Source organism: Ambystoma mexicanum, chromosome 3q, assembly GCF_040938575.1.
Source record: "Ambystoma mexicanum isolate Mex_15411 chromosome 3q, UKY_AmexF1_1, whole genome shotgun sequence".
Classification (NCBI taxonomy): Eukaryota; Metazoa; Chordata; class Amphibia; order Caudata; family Ambystomatidae; genus Ambystoma; species Ambystoma mexicanum.
The window spans coordinates 1,090,083,404-1,090,097,953 of record NC_090926.1 but is presented as its reverse complement, the minus strand read 5'-3'; the positions used below and the strand labels follow the sequence as shown (position 1 = coordinate 1,090,097,953).

Sequence of the window (14,550 nt, the reverse complement as noted above, 5' to 3'; positions counted from 1 at the left end):
GAATAAATCATAACCACTGGCAAAGCTCTGGGCAACCCTCCAGACCATCGTTTTTCAGCCTGCCAAGCCATTACAGAAGGGGAAAAACCATATGCAAATCAGGCTTGGTCCTACCCCAAAAGGGGCAGTCCAGCCCGAACTGCTAGGTCACATCCCTTCTGCACGAGACCACAAGCATCCCCAGACATGTTTTAGCCTTGTTGGGCGTCATCAGTGAGGAGTAGCTTGGGTCTCTAGGCCCGGCAGACTCGGGGACCCACATCTGGGCATACCCGTCCCACTCGTGGTGACTTTAGCAAAACAGAAAGGTGATGGCCTTAGTCTAGGGCCAGATATGATATCCATATGGACACATTTCTAGAATGGACATCAATGACTTCTAATGCCAGCTACAAGGTAATTGCTACTTGGATAGGCATAAGGAATTGTATAACAACACATTCTTATACACTATCTGCTACAATCTGACACCAGTTGTAAACTTGTTAAGAAGTTCACTGTGGATAATTGAATTGTCAATTGAGAACAACTGAAGATAGTAGACCAACATGTTTTCTCGTCAAGATTTCACAAATGTTGACCATGTTTCGAGAAATGGGTTTGTCTAAGGCTCCTTAAACACGGACATTGGGTTATCAGGTGTTCTAATGTCTCTGGCACCCCTCTTATGGTACAGAAGCGACAAAAGTTATCATTAGGTAATATTAAATGTCGTTTTGTTAGCACCTCTCTTGTATGCCATAGGTTAAATCGTAAACGTATCATGGCCAGTCTATAGGCTGGTGTAGGGGCTCTCAACAGATAAGGCGGAAGGATGCGAAATTCTTTTGCTGGAAATCTGTTGTTGTCACCGCTTTGATATTGTATACATTTGTCACATGTGTTAACCCAGTCAGTCCAGTATAACTTCTCTTTAGCTTTGTCTGGGTTTGAAACCAACAATTCAATAGTTATATCGGCCATGCCCATAATTTGACAGACCTTATCTACCCAGGTTGTCATGAACCTATCTTTTGTTTTAAACATATAGACAGATAGTGACCACAATGTGACATCATCATTGGTTGACATAAGACATTTCCTGAGCGGGGAGCAGAGTCTCCAGTTGTGGAGTGCCTGGAGGGAAACAAGACCCAGTTCATACCTAATCCAGGCATGCGGCACACATCCTGGAAGAAAAAGAATGTGTTTCCAGAATCTGGCTTCCCAACGGTCAAATTGGAAAGGAGTAGTAATTGGAAGAGTTTCCAACCCATATAACATCGTCTGGATCGCCTTCTGGTTCCAATATGACCACGCTGGCTTAATGGAGAACTTTCCATATTTAGACATGATTAACTTTGTTTGTGCTATAGCTGTATCAAGTTTCCTCTCCAGCCACTCCAGCTGGGTAATCACATTATTAACACCCTCGAAGCACATTCCCAGGTATGTATAGTGTGCCACTCTTTGCAGTTCAACATGATTAATTGACCGCTTGGAACCTGCCCTTGTTGGGGAGTACATGACAATCTGCGTTTTCTTGGTGTTAACCCTGAGTTGATTCAGATGAATATATGTCTGAAAGGCTGTCAGAAGATTTTGAAGGCCCATTTTAGTTTTGGAAATCAGCACCAGATCGTCTGCATACATCAGTGCCTTGATAGTATGTGTACCCAATTTTGGAGAATCTGATACGATCTTAACAAACACATTTTTCAAGTCATAGATGAAATAATTAAAGATAGATGAGGCCAGCAAACATCCCTGTTTAAGTCCGCAAGCTGTTTTGATCGCGGTAGACAGAACACCAACTAAAGATAGTCAAACACAAATGGATGTGTCTGAATGCAATGCATGAATGATTTTGAATAATGCGGATGGGCATTGATCTCCTGACTAATTTTGCCAATAATAGTACTCTCGAGATGGAGTTAAATGCATAGTGTAGGTCTACGAATGCAAAGTATGTTGGTTGTTTTCTGGCATGACACTGAGCTTTGATGGAATTGAGGCATAACAGGTTGATATGCGTTCCCATACCCGGGACAAAGCCTATTTGACATGGATAACGTAGATGGTTTGTCTTGGTCCATGAATTAAAATCCTGCAGCACAAGTTTGGTGAAAATCTTGCCTGGGGCGTACAGTAGGGCGATGGGCCTGTAGTTTTGAGGCTGGGCACAATCCCCCTTTTTAAAGATAGGAATATTGATTGAGGTTTTGCAGGAAGCTGGCACCTTACATGTTTTCTAATATGACCGCCCACTGATGAACATTTGATTTTAGTGTCATGTTAGTGATACCGTCAGGACCGGCTGCTCTGGAAGTGCTTGCTTGTTGAATCAGCACTTCAATGCTTGTTGGAGAAAACTCCAAGGACCAGCCTGTTGCACTGGGACAAGCTATTTGCGTTTCCACAAAATCAGGTCAGCATACAGATCAGCAAAATACTCAACCCGTTTGTCTTCTAGGACAGCCATTAATTGCGCATCAGCTTGTGAAGAACCAGCATGATTATTCAGAAGCATCCACATCTGAGCTGCGTTTTTATTCGTCATTGCGCTGGCCATGTGTTCGCTATCATGTTGGTACATTATATGTTTTCTTGATTTGACCCAGTTTTTATACACACATTTTGCATGCTTCAGATCTTTTTGACATTATATAGTACCTGCCACTAGGATGAGTTTTCTTTTTTTCCGATAGGCCGCACATGCAGTTTGTATATCACGATCAAAAACATGCTGATGCTTCACACAAGCTTTTAGGGGCCCACGGAAAGTATTAATGAATGGTAGTAATAACTATGTGTAATGTACTGGTGAGGCCGCTTTTGCATTATTTACCAAAGATTTTCTATATGCCACTACCTTCATATCAGACCATTTCAATCGAGTTTTTGCAGCATTGATGGCCACTGGTTGGTGTATACAGAGCCTTCTATCCTGGATACAATCTCCTGTTATGGTTAGTGACAACAATTTTTGGTCACTATTCGGCGATTCATGAACCATCAGGCTCTTGACCTGCTGAAAGAGTAGGGAGTCTACATAGATATAGTCAATAGTACTAGTACTGCTATTTCTGAACCATGTGGTGTGGGCAGACACATCACCATTTACAGCTCCATTAACCATTAGGAATTGTCTTTCTTTCATGAAGGACATCCATTTTCGGACATCTATAGTTTGGCGATTTGGATCCCAACAATCTAGGTTTAAATCTCCTAGGATAATCGTGTGTGTTATGTTGTTTGTGGTGTTAATTAAATGCAATTTTCTATTTAAAGCCTTAATAAAAAGCTTCATCTGACATTGCCACCGGGTTCCGATATAAATGAACTAAAGCTATCTTCCAGGCTCCAACTTTGATTTTTACCAGCTGCATATATGCACTTTCTGATAGATAGACCCATTTTCAAACTCACTGCGACCAACAAACCTGATGAAGGACGCCCTCCTGTTAACAATGCAGGGAGCAAGATGACATCAAAACCATCCCAAATTGGGATCGAGGTCAGCCACGTTTCTTGAAGCGCAATGATATGAAATGCCACCGGGAACTTTTGGAGAGAGAATTGCAAATGGGAGCGGCCTCTGGAATTCCAGCTTGCAAGGTTTATAGCCAGGGGAAAGGGCTGTGTTTGTGGTTAATTTTGACCCCCCATTGGGAACCACCCCTCATTGCGGGCAATATTGTGAGTGCTTTGATAGATATTGGGCTTTGGAACCACACTTTGGGGGTTGCTGGTCAATTGCTCTGGATCTTCATCCAATAAGAAGCCCATATCAAACAATCTAATTTTTTCTTGCAAGATTAAGATGGCCACAACTCCTGATGGTATCCATAATCGAATGACTGAATTGGTGAACTCAGAAATCAATTCAATTTGTTCAATGTCATTAGAGGACACATCTTGGAGAGTTCTCATGTCACTAAAGATGTTCAGAACGCTTTTTCAGTTCAGCACATAGGAAGGAAAATCTCCTTCTCTACATTTCATAATGAAGGAGTGTGAATTATCCCTTTTTTGATGTCGTGACTTAGGAGCAGGCGGCTGAAAGGCAGCAAAGGGGATATTATGCACATGGGGTGGTTGCATGTGTGGAGTCCTCAAATTATGCAGATTTTCATGTGCAGTCACACCGACAACCAATCGAGGCAAGGGATGTATGTTAGCTCCCTTCTCCCCTTGTTTTGGATGGTTACCGCGCTCTACTTGAGGAGGATGTACAGTGTTTACAGCTGCGCATTCTGATAGATACATGACTATCATATGTTTGATGGAGGCAACCATAGTCTGAGGTTGATCACCGCTGGTGTTTAGGCTCGGAATGGAATCTAGCTGCTTCCTTGCCGGAGTGTAAGGTAACAAGGCACTTGATCATATCTGTTCATCAAGTGTTGCCAACCTCAATGAATCTACAAGTTGGTTCAAAGGCGAGTGGACTGGAGGGTAGGCAGGAGGGACAGTTGTCTTCCTTGAGGCGTTGTCAATCATATTGGGCGTGCTGTATTCTTTCTCCACAGGCTTGTGGAAATCTATGCTATTTGTACCATTGTGAGTAGGTGCAATGGGGAGAATGGGAGGCGGGATGGTGCCACCAATGGCCTGGAAAAAGGCATTCAAGGAGTGTTTCGGCCCTTTAATGTTAGGCAAGTTTTTTTATTTCTTTGCTATGGCCCTCGGCCCTTTCAATTTTGTACGTTTGATGTTTTTCTAGACTGTTGGTTTGGTCTCGGTGAGTGCGCATTGGCAACAGCCTCATTTCCCATTCAGCATCGGCCGACGAGAGATCGATGTATGAGTAATCTTTGGCCATATTTGAAGGCTCGATTAGTAGGGGACCCCCCATACGTCGTATGATTTCTGCTATGACTGGCAAGGCCGGAACATGCACCACATGTTGTGAAGCAATGTCCAAAACGGCCCTGCATCCGTCATAAGCCAAATTGGCCTCCATACATCCCATATGTTGTTCCGACTCACTCAGTCTCACACATTTTTGGCTGAGTTCCTGCAAAAGTTTGTGGTTTGTAAGCAAACCGCAAGTGAGTTCTTCCAACAGGGTAGCTTGTTTTAAAAGCCTTTGGTCTAAGGTTTCAAATAGTCTAAAGAGACTTTGCACTGAGGTATTGATGGCAGTGAACGCCAATTCCATCATAGCGGAGTTGGGTGGGGTAGTGAGTTGACTTTCACTAGACTGTGTTATATTCCGGTGCGCCCTAGGAGTGGGCTGCACTATGAAGGGGAGAGGGACCGGGAGAGCGAAATAGAAGAAGAGATAGATTCTATCACGCTCCTGCAGGCCTCAATCTCCTCCATAATGGAGATGGGGGACTCACATTGGGAGGCATAGATCGAGATGGCAGAGCCATTGCTCACGTCAATTGGAAAAGGAATGGGCGACAAAGCTATTGGTGTACAATTAGAATTAAGTGCACGATCTGGCTTGACCGAATCCAAGATCGTTTGATCAGAGAGAGAGAGATGCCCTTATAAGCCTTTACACCGAGGAGCCCTTTATCCTGTGCATAATTGTGTAAAGGACGGGGTACAGAAGGCCCATTAGCAACACCTGGCGTAGTCCGAGGCCCACACTTTAGGGAATTAACAGAAGTACTAGCTGGGGCAGCCCCAACCGCCCTTAGAGCTGACCCCCTGTTGTTACAAGGGGTAAGCATGATTGGAGTGTGGGTCGAGTGTAGTGTTTTTGTTGTTGCTATTTCCGCCATTCCTGGGAGACTTGCAATGCTCGGTGGCATATTTGTTTTCATGGTGTATGATATGATATGGCATTTGTAATGCGCCTATACACAAGTGTTTCAAGGCGCGACGAGGCAGGGAGGGGGGAACAAGGGGAAGACAGACAACGATCCTACTAGGCCAGGTGTCATTCAGACCGCGCAAGTGCAGGGGGAGGGGGAAGGGAAAAGTGCAAGGGGAAGGGGAGGGGGGAAGTGCAGTACAAGTAAGTAAAATAAAGGAAATAAATAGGGCCAGCTGGTGGCAAGTGCAAGGTAAGTGCAGACAAGTGCTGGGAAAGGGGGGGGCTGTAGGGATACAGAAACAGTCCCTCAGTGCAGGGGTTGCCAGGGAGGCAGTGCAAGAGGAGAGTGGCTGGGCCCAGGACCGAGGTCGGTGAGAGTGGCCCAGTTGCAGATTAGGTGCAGATTCAGTCGAGAATTTAGTAGGGGAGAGAAAGCAGAAGCAAAGAGGAAGGTTTTGAGGTGCTTCCTGAACCGGAGATGGTTCTCCTCAAGTTTCAGGGAGGCAGGAAGGCTGTTCCAGAGGGAGGCCCCTGCCACGGCGAGAGATCTACCCCCAGCTCGTTGCTTCGAGAAGCGGCTGACCCTGAGGGAGTTGGAGATGGATGAGCAAAGGGCTCGGGAAGGAAGATATTTAGGAAGAGAGAGTTGAAGGTATTTAGGCCCCAGGCCCCAGAAGGCCTTGTGGACAATGCAGAGGGTTTTGAACTTAATCCTCGCAGCCACTGGGAGCCAGTGTAGAGATTTCAGTCCTGGAGAGATACGGTCCCTGGGCTTGAGGCCAAGGACAAGTCTCGCAGTTCTGTTCTGGATGAGTTGCAGGGGGCGGAGAGTGGAGGCAGGCAGATTAAGATAGAGGCTGTTACAGTAGTCAAGCTTCGAGAGAACCAGGGCTCGGGAGACAGTGAGCTTCTGGGGGAAGGAGAGGAAGGGAAGAATACCTCTGAGGAGGTGCAGCTGGTAGTGTGACTTCTTAGAGACGTTAGATATATGAGGAGAGAAGGAGAGTGTGGAGTCGAAGATGACCCCAAGGTTTTTTGCCTTGCAGGTAGGAGCAGGAGGAGGGCCAAGCGAGGCTGGCCAGAGAGCTACAGGGAAGGAGGGAGTGGGTGTTCCGATGAGTAGAATCTCAGTCTTACTAGCATTAAGGCAGAGGTCATTGGCGGCACACCATTCCTGGATGGCAGACAGACAGTCAGTGATGAGGGAAGGAGAGGAGGAGGCCGAGGGTAGCCTGAAAATGAGTTGGGTGTCGTCCGCATAGCACTGAAAGTAGGGGCAGAGAGCGACGATGCAGTGGGCAAGGAGTGCCAGATACTGGCTGAACAGCCAGGGAGAGAGATTAGATCCCTGGGGAACACCACAGGTGGAGAAAAAGATGTCAGAGAGGAAGGACCCAAGTTGGACCTGGGAGGGTCGATTGGAAAGGAAAGAGGTCAGCCACACCAGAGCCTGACCAGTGATACCCAGGTTATCACGGAGACGGTTGAGCAGGATGGCATGGTTGACAGTGTCAAAGGCAGAAGAGAGATCGAGCAGAATGAGAACACACAGAGTGTTGGAGTCGAGGTTCAAGAGCAGGTCCTCACGGATGTTCAGAAGAGCTGTTTCCGTGCTTCTGGCCGCTCTGAAGCCAGATTGATGGTCATGGAGACTACCAACAGTTTCAGCATGGAGGTTAAGCTGGAAGATGGCCAGTTTCTCTAGGAGCTTGCCCAGGAAGGGAGTGATGGAGATTGGGCGATAGTTAGCCGGGCAGGAGGGGTCGGAAGAGGGTTTCTTGAGAAGAGGGTGCACAAGGGAGTACTTGAGGGGGGATGGGAAGACTCCAGAGGCGAAGGAGTGGTTGCAAAAGTCAGCCAGGGTAGGAGCCAGGGAGTCGATGTGGTCCTTGATAGTTTTGGAGGAACAGGGGTGAACCTGTTTAGACGAGACTTTCATAGATCGGACTTGTCTGGAAACCTCGTCAGCAGAAAAAAGTGGAAAGGCAGAGAAGGAGGGAGGAGGGGTGGCTGCAGAAGGGCCAGAGGAAGAGCCGGGAAGAGAGGGAGGGAGGTGATAGGAGGAGATTGAGGACAGGATGTCCTGAGTTTTTGAGATGAAGTGAGAAGCCAGTGCAGTGCAGAGGGCCTGGGAGGGGACAGGAGAGGTAGAGACTGCAGCAGGGTTGGCAAGCTCCTTGCAGATTTTAAAGAGTTCAGCCGAGTTGTTGGATGCCGCAGAGATGCAGGCTTGGATAAGGGCTCTCTTTTTGGTGAGAACGGAGAGACGGTATTGCCTTTGGAGCAGGCGGCAGGCCAGTTTATCAGAGGATGAACATGAAGCACGCCATTTCCTCTCAGCCACCCTGCACTTGCGTTTTAGGGTGACGAGATCCGAGTCATACCAGGAGTTACACTTGGCTTTGGGCTTCCGGCGGATTCTCATGACAGGGGCAAGGATATCAAGAGTATCAGATATAGCAGAGTGGAGCATGGAGAGGGCTGTGTCAAGGTGGGAGTCAGACGAAGGGGGGGGGCGAGAAGGTGGCAGCGAAAGCCTCAACTGACACGCGCTTCATGGGTCGGATGACCGAGAAGGTGGGTGGCAATGATGAGGGTGGCTTTGCCTGTGGGGTAGGGAGGGTGTGGTGGGAGGTTAGTGGAAAGTGATCACTCCAGGAGAGAGGAGTGGACAGAGGTACAGAGAGGGGAAGGTCAGAAGAGATCAGAGGATCAAGAGTGTGCCCTGCAGAATGAGTAGGCCCAGACAGGAGAATAGAAAGTTAGAGAGATTCACAGACGTCACAAAAGAGTCCAGTGGGTTGACAGGAGGCATCAAGGTGGATGTTGAAGTCACCAATAAAGAGGAGTTGAGTGGTTGAGGACTGGAGTGAGGAGGAGAGGTCAGCCCACTCAGAGGGGAAGGAGGAAATTTGACCAGGTGGCCGATAGATAGTAGCCACGGTAAGGGAATGGCTAGGAGAGAGAGAGAGTCGGCAGACAAGACATTCAAAAGAGGAGTAGGTACATTTAAATATTGTGTGAAAACAAATGGACAATACAGAACACAGAATAGATTGACAAGAAGTTAGACCCACCCCTTTACACAATAAACACACAAATTAGTAAGACACAATTCAAACCTCCAACTGTGACTTCCACTGTAATTTGTGGCCCTGCAAGCCCTGGGGATACAAGCCACAAAGCCGCGGCGAAGCGGGAAAGCGGTTCTTGTGCCGGTACTTTCCCGTAGGCGCGCGCGCTGTGAGCGTGCCTGCACAATATATGGGCAGAGTCAGTGGCAGGAGCCAATCCCTGCTAATACAAGGCGGAGCAAAGCAGATGTCAATCCCTATGGAAGGAAAGGAGAAAGCATGGCGTCAGTAGGCGTCAGCAGGCGCTCGAACCAAACAAACACACGCAGCGTCGTCCTTGCAATCAAGACAGCATCCAAAGTCACCTTTTCTTTCTGCTCACGGAAAGCAAATCCAATGCGCCAAAGTAGCGGAGCAGCAGCGAGATGCAGCGGGAATGTGGTACTTGTGCCGGTACTTGCCCGTGTGCGCGCGCGCTGTGCATGTGCATGCACAATATGTGGGTAGAGTCAGAGTCATTGGCAGGAGCCGAACCCTGCTAATCCAAGGAGGAACAAAACAGATGTCAATCACAATGTCAATCACTATGGAAGGAAAGGAGAAAGCACAGCGTCAGTAGTCGTCAGCAGGCGCTCGAACCAAACAAACACACACTGCGTCGTACTTGCAATCAAGACAGCATCCAAAGTCACCTTTTCTTTCTGCTCAGAGAAAGCCAATCCAATGCGCCCAAGTAGCAGAAGAGCAGCGAGATGCAGTGGGAAAGCGGTCCTTGTGCTGGTACTTGCCCGTGTGCGCGTGCGCTGTGCGCGTGCGTGCACAATATATGGTCAGAGTCAGTGGCAGGAGCCAATCCCTGCTAATCCAAGGCGGGACAAAACAGATGTCAATCATAATGTCAATCACTTTTCTTTCTGCTCAGGGAAAGCCAATCCAATGCTCCAGAGTAGCGGAGCAGCAGCGAGATGCAGCGGGAAAGCGGTACTTGTGCCGGTACTTGCCCGTGTGCCCGCAGAATTAGCAGTAGTAGCAGAATTAAGAGAGGAAGCTAGAGGTATTAGGGTGGTGAATGGAAGAGGTAAGATTTTAGAGAGGTGCAGAAGATAGGGTAGGAGGGAGAAGAATGGATGGGGAGGGGGAGGCGGTTTCAGTGGAAAGGAGCGAGTAATTGGAAGGAGCGGAAGCGGGAAGGGGCACAGGGTGGTGGAGGAAAGAGTAGGAAAAGATCAGCAGAGCGGAGAGTGCGAGAAGGGGTATAGAAAGTGAGAAGGGAGGAAAGGTCTGGGGGGGCAAGACCATAGATTTGAAGACTAGACAGAGGAACTTGAATTTGAGCTGGGAGTGAAATGAGAGCCAGCCTAGTAAGGGGAGAGAAGAAGAGATGTAGTCATGAGGAGAAAGAAGGCAGAGGGAGCGGATGGCAGAGTGTTAGACAGATTTGAGTGGGGAAAGATGTGAGGAGGGGAGTCCAAAGAAAATAGAGGAGATACTTGCACATCTAAAATTGTTAAAAATTGTGTAGATACACTTGCTCTGTAATTGAACATTCTTGCATCAAACAAGTGTTGACTACGCCTTTATAGAAAAAAAACCTTCACTGGATCCCGATGTTCCCACAAATAGTTTTTAGTTTTTTTATTTAGTGCTTTTGGTTAATACAAACTTTTGCACAACAATTTAATACAATTACAACATCTCATAAAACATACAATTAATAAGGTTGATATATCCTAAAATACATGAAAACATTTAAATGAGGAAAATTTTCATCATAAAAACCTAGAAAACAATTGATAAATTGGTAAATATAAAATCACTAAGTTTAAAATCATAGACAATCAATAAGCTTCAGTGCTCGTTGCCACTATAAGAGTACACTGATACAAATTATAAATCAATTACAAGTTTCCATTTTTTGCTTATAATGTTGGATCGTTTGGCTTACAAGTGCACTTAGAAGAGCACAACCTTCTAGGGGAAAGACAGTCAGTATTCAGATCCTATCATGGAACTAAGTCTGCCTATTTATATCTAAAGGCCACCATGACAGAAATCATGGACAATGGCAAGATGGCCCTTCTTATTTAATTGGATCTCCCAGCAGCATTCAATCTGGTTGATTTTAACATTTTGTATAACAGGGTTCAGTTGACCGCATATTTTTCTAGAAAGTGGGCAGATTGGGTTTTATCTTTTTTATCTGGTGAGGGATGAATGTTTTTTCAATTCCTGTATGGCTTCACCTGTGGAGCTTCTTTGTGGAGTGCCCCAGGGATCTTGCCTCTCACTGTTCTTTTTAATTTTTTTATGAAGCTTCTATTTGACATTTTAGATGAGCAGGCCATTTTATATACCAACTATGCTGATGATACACAGACTTTAATTCTGCTCACTAGTGACTATCCCATAGATGCTATGAGAGTCAATGACGTTTTTCGTGTCATGAGCTGCTGGATGGTTCACAACTCCCAACTTTTTATCTGAAACTATTATGCCATGTTAAACCCTATCTTTCTACTGAAAATTGTGCAATTGTGGCTCCTGCGATCATAGGTACAAAAATCGAATATTGTGGCAACTTCTTGTTGGTATCACTAAAAAAAACACAGCTAAACTGCAAGTCCTACAAAATAGCACAGTTCTTTTTTCTTTTTTTTATTATAAAATTGCTTTACAAAGAAACCTTTATAAAAATAGTTCAGTTTCCAAATGAAATATACAGTACGTATACCAAATTCAAACAACCAACATTTAGAATAGATAATAGCAGCAAATAAAATAAAATCATTCACTACAAATGGCACATTCTACATATAATATCTGAACATGACATAAAATACACCAGAACATAAACATAACATCATTCTAAACCTAATGAAAATGATACACAAATATCAACGTATTTTATCTTAAAAAACATTGAGTTTAAGAATCATCAAAATTCATAAGAATGTCTTCAAGTTTAAGCAAGAATCGCGCCAATGCCAGAATGAACTGAGTGATGTCACCTCCCATCGCTGTTTCCCAAAAGGATTGACGGGCTACAATGGTGAGTTCAGGGCAAGAATCCCCCATCAACTGCACTCTTCAAAATAAGAACAATAAACAACTATGGCCCTCATTAGGACCCTGGCGGAAAGTGACTGACCGGACCGCCACAGCGTAAATAGCGTTTCCGCCATTGCACGAAGGAGCAAAGTGCGGCCCATTCCGACCCATCAGGCACGAGCACCACGGCATGGCGGAAGTGCAAAGTCCGCGATGGCGGAAATGACCCCAAAACGGCCCACACCGCCGCCGTACTGCGCCCTAGGTGCAATACCGTCACCCATCACAGCGGACACCGCAGTGTGTGCCTACCGGAAAGTACGGTGACCGGAAATATACGGAAACAGAAGTAAAAACATGGGCCCGGAACGGGAAACATCCCGCCATACACCTATAAAACCACTAAAACCACACAACCACCAAAAACACTACCCTGAGACACACCCCAACCCGTCATCCACCCTAGCGAAACCAAGAAAAATGGGAAAAGTAGCGAAGAAAGCGTGCGACCGCAAGCGGCAGGTCCACTTCTCCCGTGAGGAACTCACCGTGCTAACAGAGACCCTCCAGGAGAATGCTGCCGTCGTCTTCTCCACGCAAATGACCAGGACGGCACTTGCAAACAAGAAGGCCATATGGGCTCTGGTGGCACAGCGGGTAAGTGCGGTGGGGACCGCACCCCGCAACCCACAGCAATGCCGAAAGCGATGGGACGACCTGCGGATACGCGTCCGCAGCATACTCTCTGCCAACCGCAACATTGCCACAGCCACCGGGGGAGGTCCAGAATCACCCATCAAGTTGACCCCCTGGGAAGAAATCTGTGCCTCCACCATCGGAATGGAGAGCATAGAGGGAGTCGGAGGGATGGAGAAAGGAGTGCAGACATCCGAAGATTCAGGTAGGTGGGCCAGATAAAACAATGCCAAATCCACAAAGTCCATCCATGTGAAGTACCATGTGCCCACATAGTGCAACAGAAACACATGTCCAGGAGAACGTCCACACACATCGGCCTGATAGCGCACGTTAAAACCCACAATAAATACATAATTAATTAAAAACCCCTGAAACACGCACTACACGTGCAGCAGGCACACCCTAACTGCAGGCTGCCAAACAACTGCACCCTCACTCCACACACAAATGAAAGCACCTCCAAGGCCCCGACCCAAATCACCCTCAGGTACCAGCCCAATGCATGTGATACAATGCCATTCCAATTCCCACAGACCCATCAATAACCCTCGCCCTCCTTTACTCCACCACAGGGTCCGATCCAAACGACGAGCATCAGGACACCCCTACCAGCACACCTGCAAAGAGGGCCAAGACCAACGGCCAAAGACCCTCCACCTCAGCTGCACGCATCAAGACACGGCAGCAGCACAAATCAGGTGGCAGCACAGAGGAGGGAACATCAACAGGCACCCCAGCAGCCAGCATGCCCACACCACCACCACCACAGGTCCCCCCAACGGATGCCACAGAAGGCACTGCCTCTGGTGGCAGCAGCACCATAGGTGACACCCCATTGATGGCAGCATGCTCCGACACAGAAGACGGGGATGTCGAAGTCAGATCCATCCATGACCTGTCCCAATCCCCCTGTCTGTCCCATCCCGTACAACATGAGGATACCACGCAGGGGCACCCACAAGACGACGACTGGCCATCCCCCACAAGCCCTGTGGCAAGGCAACATGAGGTCAACAGCCCCTCTGTGACACCCCCGCAAATGGCCATGGCCCAGCAGAGGCAACAGTCCCTCGACCAGTTAATCGTGCAACAGCAGCAACTGGCCACGCTCCTCAAGGACCATGCCGATGAATGTGGGGGCACTAAGGCAGACATAGAAACATCAACTGAGACACTTAGGGCAGAAATGGAGAGAGGCACAGAGACACTAAGGGCACAAATGGAGAGAAGCACCGAGAGCCTGAGGGGGGAACTGCATGCGACGTCCAAGGACGTATGTGCCGAACTTGCCGCAGTGCGCCGTGTGCTCACTGAGCTCTCGCAAACCCTTAGGGACATGCATGGACGTGAGCAGGCAGAGACATCATCCGTTGCAAGTTCCGTCCAGGGCAGCCCCCAACGTAGATCTGGGAGGAACCTGCGCTCCACAGGCAGGGGTGCCCCTGATACCCGCAGAGGGGGCTTGCAATAGCGACTGCCCACTGACAATGAGCATCTCTGGACACTGGTGTTCGGGGGGGAGGTAGGAGGGTGGAGGGGGTGTGTTGGGCTCACTTGGGTGGCGGGTCGATAGGGTGTACAACATGATATCACATATGCCATAAACAGTGCACGATCAACCAATGAGATGTGTGGACATTGATCTTTGTGTACTAGGCCATCATAGGCGTACAGTCCATATTGTGCATGTCCCAGACACACACAGTGCCACGAGTCCCGTGTCCATGTATCAGCCACCAGGCGTGAGTGCTAGAAGCATGCATCAATGAGATGCTGATGAATGTCACGGCCCTCCGGTGCCTCGCAGACTCCTTGAGGTGCTGCCACATCCCCACCCTCATCATGACCATCATCAGGTGCTTGCAGTTCTGCGTCAGGGGGCATGGGCACATTTCTACATACGCACATGTTGTGGAGCATGACACATGCCATCACCATCTTTGCAACCTTCTCATGGCGGTACAGGAGTGCCCCGCC

General features: G+C 47.7%; 1 protein-coding gene across 1 annotated transcript in view; it reads left to right on the top strand.

The window, feature by feature from the left end:
* The window catches only part of LOC138447631 (E3 ubiquitin-protein ligase TRIM39-like), a 170,871-nt gene that overhangs the window by 87,320 nt on the left and 69,001 nt on the right, over nt 1-14,550 (top strand). The window lies entirely within an intron of this gene.